This window comes from Sesamum indicum, linkage group LG3 (genome assembly GCF_026168435.1).
Source record: "Sesamum indicum cultivar Baizhima isolate 11 linkage group LG3, ASM2616843v1, whole genome shotgun sequence".
In the NCBI taxonomy this organism is placed as follows: domain Eukaryota; kingdom Viridiplantae; phylum Streptophyta; class Magnoliopsida; order Lamiales; family Pedaliaceae; genus Sesamum; species Sesamum indicum.
In genome coordinates, this window is record NC_142659.1 from 30035616 (window position 1) to 30044400 (window position 8785).

The following is an 8785-nucleotide window of genomic DNA, read 5'->3' on the forward strand; positions in this document are numbered from 1 at the left end:
TTATGAGTTTTGACATATATATATATATACAATAATAAATACCTTTTCGTTATTTAAAAATTATCAATATTTTTAATATTTGATAAAATTATGTAATTATTATATGGGAGTTTGGAATGCCAACTTTGTCATTACTATTTTATTTTCTATTAAAAAGGATGGGGTAGATAGAAAATTTTTAAAAATTCTAAGAAAAATGTCCATTTAGTTTATAACTTTTTTTTAGAAAAATAATAAAATTATAATTCATAGTCCACAGCGACATTTTGTCAGTTCACCCATGAAAAAATGGTGAAAGTCCGACAAAAACCAACAGATTGGACTAATTATTCGACATCCGTTTAAATCAGGAAGTTTATTGATAACTTTTCAGATAATAAAAAAATATTTGTAATTATAACAAACTTTAAAAAAAAAACACTCTGTATAGATTATTCAAGAAAAATAAGTAAAAGAATCTGATTTGACGTGTGATTTTATAGGAAGAATTAATTGGGTAAATACACTTAACTATGAACAATTTGGTGCAAGAATTGTAGTAGTGTAGAGTCATTAATGCACTTTAGTGTATGTGGCAAATTTAAAAGCGAAGATTAGTAAATTGTATTAAATTTCCAGTGTAATAATGTGCACTGATTTAAAAGCTAGAGGTACTAAATAATTATGTTATCTCAATTATAAGTGGTCATATAATTGTAAGCTGACAGTTTTGATAATTGTATAAGCAACCTCCTATCCTCATGGTTATACATTCAAACTTCAATCATTGATTTGCACCCTGCTACTCCCTTTTTACTCATTAACAACCACAATAATTATAAAGGATAATGTTATCTTTCTTTTTTAAAGTTTGATATAATTATATATTAATTTTACGTAGCTTAAAAAATTATATATAATATTATTAATATTTATTTTTGTTTAACAAATAGGTATATTTGTTAGTTATAATTCACTGAATTGCTAATATTAACAAAATAAAATTAAATGACAAATTCATATATACCCTCGATTAACTTATTACTGACTTATTGCAAGGCAAATAAATCTTATCCGACCAAACTGTCTTTATACATCTTCACACGCTAATGGATGTGAGGAGATATATCATCACTCTTATAAGCGTAATTTGATCAGAAAAGATTTATTTGATCTATAATAACTATAATATATCAATCGGAAGTAAATATGGAGTTTCATTCAATTTTGTTTTGTTAATATCTGTAAATCCGATAAATTTTGGCTAATGGGATATCTATTAATTTGTTATATGAAAATAAATATCATATATACAAGAAGAGTTTGTGTATAATTACATCAAACTCAAGTGGATGATGGTGTAATTATATCCCTAATTACAAACAAATTGATGTTGGTAGTGATTTGTGATCCAGGTTGTTTAAGTAAGGTCAGGTCGTGCACCGCTCCTGCAAAGATCAGGTCAAAAGAGATCCTAAACCACCTGAAAATAATGATTATGAGAACAAAGGAGATCGTTAGGTTTACTGGAAAGTCCTCAATTAAAACTCTACGATACTAAAATTAGTATAATGTGAGGTCGAAAACGATCTAAAAAGTTTTAATGTAGTCGAATAAGCAATAAATGCAACATACTATAAATGCTTTCAGACAGCAGTAGTATAGATCCAAATATCCGTAGACAATAGGTCCACGTGTCGATATATCATAGAAGACCTACTGAAAGATCTAACAGTTAATATTTCGGGTCTTAACTCCGGATCTACCTGACAAAAAGTGCTCGAATCCTATGTCATTTTTGTTATTTTTCTTTTTTGAGAGGTTATTTTTGGTCTAATTATTATATGGAGGAGTAAAGTAGAAAATTGTTCTCGACACGCGCTTGATGTGTTTCAAGTCTTTTTTGGAGGGAGCAAACTTTTATATATGAGGTGATATATGTCTTGTCTTGTCAAAAAATGAATAGAAATTTGAGTTTAAAATTAATATTTGTGGCACTTATAGGAAATTGAGAATATTTTGTATGTGATTGAGTTATTATTATTATTATTATTATTATTATGAAATTGAGTGTTTATACCTTTAAGAATATTTCAATATTACTGATGTCCCATCACAAAAATTCACCACAAATAAAAAGAATCAATCACAATAGTATTACTTAACTAAATTATAGTAAATCATGTTGTGACATAAATGACAACATACTATAGAATAAATTCTCAACTAACCATATGCATATGTACCTTTTCTTTAACTTTGTGCTTATAGAAAATATGTTACTATAATTATCATCCAAACTTAAGGTATGGAGAAATTCAAAGTTAGAGATGGAAGAGGTATAGCTATCAGCTATATTAATTGTAAATCATGTCATTGTCGTCTAAAGAATTATGAGTTGAAGTGGGAGTAAATAATTAGATTGTGATAGTGATGGAGATGCTACTCAAATATGACAAAATCTTAACTATGCAAGCAAACCCATTTCAACTCCTACTTTGGCCGTTAAGGGCAAAACTCAACAAACTTACCCAACTATTATTATATATCATTTATTATTTTATTTAATTATTAAAATTAATTTAATATTTTTTTTAATCAGACAAAACATATTTAATTATTAGAAAAGTAAATATATATTTATATTCATGTAATTTGAATTTAGAATTTTTTAATTGCGATATCTTAAACATTACCGATGAAACACCGCTGTGACCAATGGTAGGAATGTGGCATTCCTTGTTGATCAGACCCTGACAACAGCCCGAGCTGGTGGGCTCCATTAATTCCCCTCCGGTTTGCTTTCCTACCATACTCTTCTGCAGTTTTCGACCTTAAACCACAGTTAAACCTTTCCCAAAAACGCAATTACTCAGCGCCACAACGTACTACACCTTAAAGGCAATTCACTGCAGGCACCGCAGGAATCTATTTGTACCTGCAACCAGCTGTGGGGTCCATGTGCCATCGCGCGTGCGTTCATGGAGATCAGCGGCTTGATCTGACGGTGGGCAGCCGACTCTGCGATAGGGCCATCCTGGCGGCCCCGTTTCTCCTGCACAGTTGCCTAAGGGTGTTGGAACTAAGACTCGCCGTAACCCCAGCGGATTATTCCTCTCAATTCGCTCTTCTTCCGTTGCTAGTTTCCAACACCATTGACAAGATTCCACGTGTCAGACATGCAATGGCTGGTATCTCCAACGCTAGCTTCGGAGTTACCACGGTAATCCAAATCCTCAAGCGCCATACCTCGGATTCATCCAAGTTAACTAAGTTTGAAGTTGTAATAATTTTTGTAGCTCATTCATAAATTATTACATTTTATTAAATTTTGAAAAAAAAAATATATTAGGGATAATTAAACTCTGATCTCCTAAAATTTGACGAAATTATATATAAATTCATTCTAATTTAAAAATTACATTTAATACTCGTAAGATTTGCATCCATCCAATAAATAGGTCTAATTTCTTAGTCAAAATTCACTAAATTTATTAATATTAAAAAAATTGAATGAAAAATTATATTCACCATTGATTGACTTATTGTTGATAAGTTGTAGTTAAAATAATTTTATTTTATTAAATTACCCTTGTAACAGTGAAACTCCCCACACATACATTAACCTATGAAAATATATAAAGGTAATTTGATCCTAAAAAAATTTATTTGACATGTTATAAATTAATAATAAGTAAACTGGGGTTAAATATAAATTTTTATCTATTTTTTTTAATAACAACAACAAATTCAATGGATTTTAACTAATAGAGAGATTTGTTTGTTAGATGAAAGCAAACTTCAAATGTACTAAATGTAGTTTTTTAAATTGACTGGATTAAAAATATATTAATTACCCTAATATATTTTTAATCCAGTCAATTTGTTGCTTCGTCAAATAATTAGGGCCGGGTACTTCTTTTGGGTATTAGTTCATTTTACTAACAGCTATTACTTAATAAATATTTGATATTAGTAATAATATATATTAATTAATAAATAATTAAAATTTATAATGTAATAATAATTAATTTACTTTAAAAAAAACACGACACCAATAATAGGACATGAATGAAAGCAATATTGGGATGATTTAGTCAAAAATGAAGCAATGATGTGTATGGTTGAAAAACAATACTCCAACATGGACTATAATAGTTGTAAAAGGTGCAGTAATTATTGACATGGTGATTTATTAATAGCAAGATTAGGAAAAGATTTTCAATCAAAGAAACGTAGCATGCATGTTTTGACCCCCATTGACTATGACAATGGGACCAAAAGTCTTATCGTGTGGTATGATGGTGTGTTCACTTTAATTAATGCTTTGAGCGATGTGGATATGACCATCACTAACCCAATTTACTATTGCAATACGTTTTTTATTGAGATTATTAATGTATTTAATTAATAGATATGGTTGTAATGAGGATATTTTAATTCTGAGACTTTCATGTTATATAATTTTTACAGCAACATTCATTTAAGACCCTAATTAAATCACAAAAAATTTAGGTGTAATTACATCAAACTTCAGAAAATAAAATGTATTTATCCTAAATAAAAATTGACACTTCATAAAATTGTTTCAGCTCACCAGTTATTAACTCTTACGATTGGAATTATTTACCGGAATCCAATGATTAAGATTATGATTGTTATTATGCACATAATAATAATAACAGGAGTTTTTTTTTTTAAAAGAAAAAACAAAACAATGAGAGAGAGAGAGAGAGAGAGAGAGAGAGAGAGAGAGAGAGAGAGAGAGAGAGAGAGAGAGAGAGAGAGAGTGGGGGCCAAAGTGAAGCGTGAGAAATGAACAGGAATAGGCGTGGGGAGGCGGAGGGGAACATAAGAGCAGACAGAGTAGAATGTAGGGATGTAAGGAGACATGTTCTTGGTGTTGTAAGAGAAGGCCGCTTTGTCTATTTGTCAATTTGTGGGCCGAGTTTTCAAAGGCAAACATAACCCTTTTCTCTTTCTATCAAACCTTTCCAATCATTTTTTCTAGGGAAATTCATTCCACCCCCTATTCATTTTGCATCATTTCATGATTAGTAGTGTATGGATACCACCACCTTCAATTTCAATTCTTAAATCATATATAAATCTTATGAATAATATTTTCTTTTCTTGAAAAATTATTCCACATCACATACTACGTAAATTATAATTGAGGATAATTACATTTACATCTTTTAATTTATGATTTATTTATACACATCATCTATAATTTTCAAAAAATTAGACATGCACCTATCCGCAACATCTACATTATTTACACAAACCACCCATACTTTTTAAAAAATTATGCATACGCACTCTAAAAACATCAACAACATATACAAACTATCCTTATTTTTGGCTGTCCAGAGTAGTTTTTATAATTATACAAAAAAATAAGAATAATTTATATAAATAAAATATATTTTAGTGGTGTAAATATAATTATTCCTTATAATTATGATATATATACATTTTAAAAAGAGCAATTGTTACAGAAAAGTTTTAAGTTAAGCTCGGGAGTCACAGCAATGAAAGAATACAAATAGATTGTTAGGACAGCCCAATTTGATTTGATATGTTTGTAGGGCCAACATTCTGGCCCGAAATCCTCAGCACAAAATTATGAAACTTGTTTGTTTTTCTTGAGGGCTGAGCCCATCAAAATTAGATGACTCTACAACTTAATTTCAGCCGAACTCATTTTTAAAATTTCAAACAAAGAAACAGACAGTGATTGTCGATTTAGAGAAAGGTCCCTCAAAAAGGCCCAATCATTCAACATTTACCTTACTTAAGTTCTGTTTGGAACACTGGAATCTGGCAATCCTAAGATTGTGGAGGTCGAATTTTCTTCTCTTGCTTTTGCCAACAATCTTATAATTCTTTTAACACATTTTCATAAAATATTTACAAATATTTCAATATTTTTTTAGTCTAAGAAACAATCTTTCAATATGTATAAACTTATATAAGTATATATATATATCCGGTTAAGATATATATACTGTTAACAATTGGTAATTGACTGGGGATCCAATAGTGTAGTAAGACAGATGTCAAAGATTAGTAGTGTTGTGCATATATATATATATATATATATATGAGAATTTGAATGATTGGATTTTGATGGAGCAGGAAATCTTGGTGCTGATTTTGTTGATCACATGGAACATGGTGATGAGCAGCATACATTCCATTTGATCATTGCCAATGGCATCTATCGTTCATACTCCAAAATTTATGACAGCTGAACCACATATCTATGTGATCATGCATGCATCATCATCATCATCAAAACTTCATATTCCTCTGAGGGCCCTTCTTGCAATAAAATCCAAATGAAAATGAAAGATGCAGAGAGAGAGAGAGAGAGATTAGGGTTGGTAAATGATATATGGTGTGTGAGAGAGAGAGAGAGAGAGTAGCATCTTCTTCCCATGTGCATGTTGGGATTTTATAATCAGAAGAATACATGAGAGAAGGTTGTGATCATAGTATTTGCTATGCAATCAGGATTCCTAACATCTTTCTCTTCTCTTAGAACAAATCTTTAGTATAGTTGACTGGATCCATCATATATATATATATATATATGTTATTACCACCAAAGTACTTATAATTTGAATTAATTGTCATGACAAACGTAGAGTTGTTAATTCGCCCGAATATTTGTTTGGTTTACCATGCTCATTAAATTTAATTATACCCTTACCTACTTCTATTATCATATTTCTATTTCTGTCCTTTAGCCATCATTAAATTTACTGATCATCAAGTAACTATATATATATATATATAGATGAGTTCTTCAACTTATCCAGACATCCTTGCTTCTTTCATTTACAGCTGATGTAAGTAAGAATTCTTTTTTTGTAATAGTTTCTTGTTTATCTAATTAAATATAGTCTCTGATTTAGATTATTGATGAAATAATTAATTTTTTGATGTTTGAACGAAATAATTAATGATGTAATAAATTCTATTGTTTCTTCCAGAGAAAAAGAGAGAGAGAGAGAGAGAGAGATCTAAAGTAAATATTGATGACACTGAACACAATCAGTTTGTCAACTTTCTTGAAATGGGGTGCTGGTTAGGAGTCACACAATCATTATGTTTGAAATAACCAAGATTGTACATATCTTTCAATCATTTCCAATCATTTTTTCAACGAAACCGATCATAATCTAGAGGAATTAATATTAAGATTAAGACTGATGATGATAATGTCGTTAACAGCTTAATTACCAGCCAAATCTAAAGCGTGATTATGACATAAATCAGATTCAAGGGTTCCTGGAAGCTAATCATGCATACATCACTTTAATGCTGGTACTGATCGAGTATATATGTAATAATTCTTATCATTAGCAACCACCGATGTTGATTTAAAGTTTTGGTATACAGGTAAACCTGTTTTTCTTTTCTCTGTTTCTTGTTTGAGGTGGTCTGCAAATGGACTGGGTCAATACATCTCCATGCGCCATACTTAAGGCATCTGAATTTCAAGAAAGGTTTGATTGATGTGGGTCAAACATAGACGGCTATATGTAGCTTCACTCAGTTATTAATCAATGAGGTTGTAATTAGAGAATATATTGCCACTTCATTCACAATATTACCACTTACTTTTGTTTTAGTTCTTCCGACAAAAGCAACAAAGATATCAATTTATACATGACTACATGTCTATCTCCGTCGTGCCTCTTGCACAAAAACATACAATTGGGAATTAGTAATAGTAGACCTCATTCATTAATGATATACATTTTTATACCTTATTTAAGTATCAGATGATTTTGGTTGTGGTCGTCTAGCGAGCCTAATATATTGTGCTGACATAAGGTAATCTCCTAACGGTGGTACCAAACCTTATACGCCCAACTCAGTAATTCTTGACAAGAATTCTGCACCATTTCATTTAGGTTGTTTTAATCGGTCCTGATCCAATAAAAAACCTAATATATATGGACTTACTGCGACCGATCAATTATTTTCAAATATTTGATTCATGTGAAATAGTGTAGGAAAATCTATAACTATCCACTTTCCATTCCTCGTGTACAACTTTTGCTATCCTAATATCTTTTACGTCCTCCAATATTTCTCTTTTACTACTTATCTAACTTAGAATAAGAGAGATAATGGGGTCTTTCCGGTGTGGTTCTAACGATATTTACTTTGTAGGTCTTGGTTCAGGAAGAGCGCAGACGTATTTGATATGTTCATAAAGCATATTCCACATTAATTTGTAACGTAAATAATATGCAAATTAACACCTATCATCTTGTCTTGGTGAATAGGATGGTGCAGCTCACAGCTAATATCATCTTGTTCTGGTGAACAGGACGGTGCAGCTCACAGCTAACCAGCGACCTACCATCGGATCAAGTACAAATAGTATCACAGTAGGACGACAAATTTTCAAATAAAAAACAAAATTGCAGCTTTAGTTTCCTGCTAATTGTAAAACAGTAGAAAAAAGAGAGTGGGAAGAATCTTAATGTGAGAGTACGTAGGGTGAAGAGGCGTAGATTCTGAGCACCCACCGCCACCAAACAGACGGTCTGAAAAGCTGGAACAAGTTGGAAGCTTTCGGTTCGAGCGTGCGTTCATATATCAGTTTTAGCCTCTTTCTTTCTTTCACATTATTATTATGTACCTACTTTGTTTGTAGCAATAAATTCAGCACTAAATTAAGTTACAAGAAATGAAATAAAGGTACGAAGGAACGGAATTCTGTTGAAAAGAAGTACTAATTTCACCAAAAATATCTGTACTGTGCTGTCCTCAACTTTTTTGT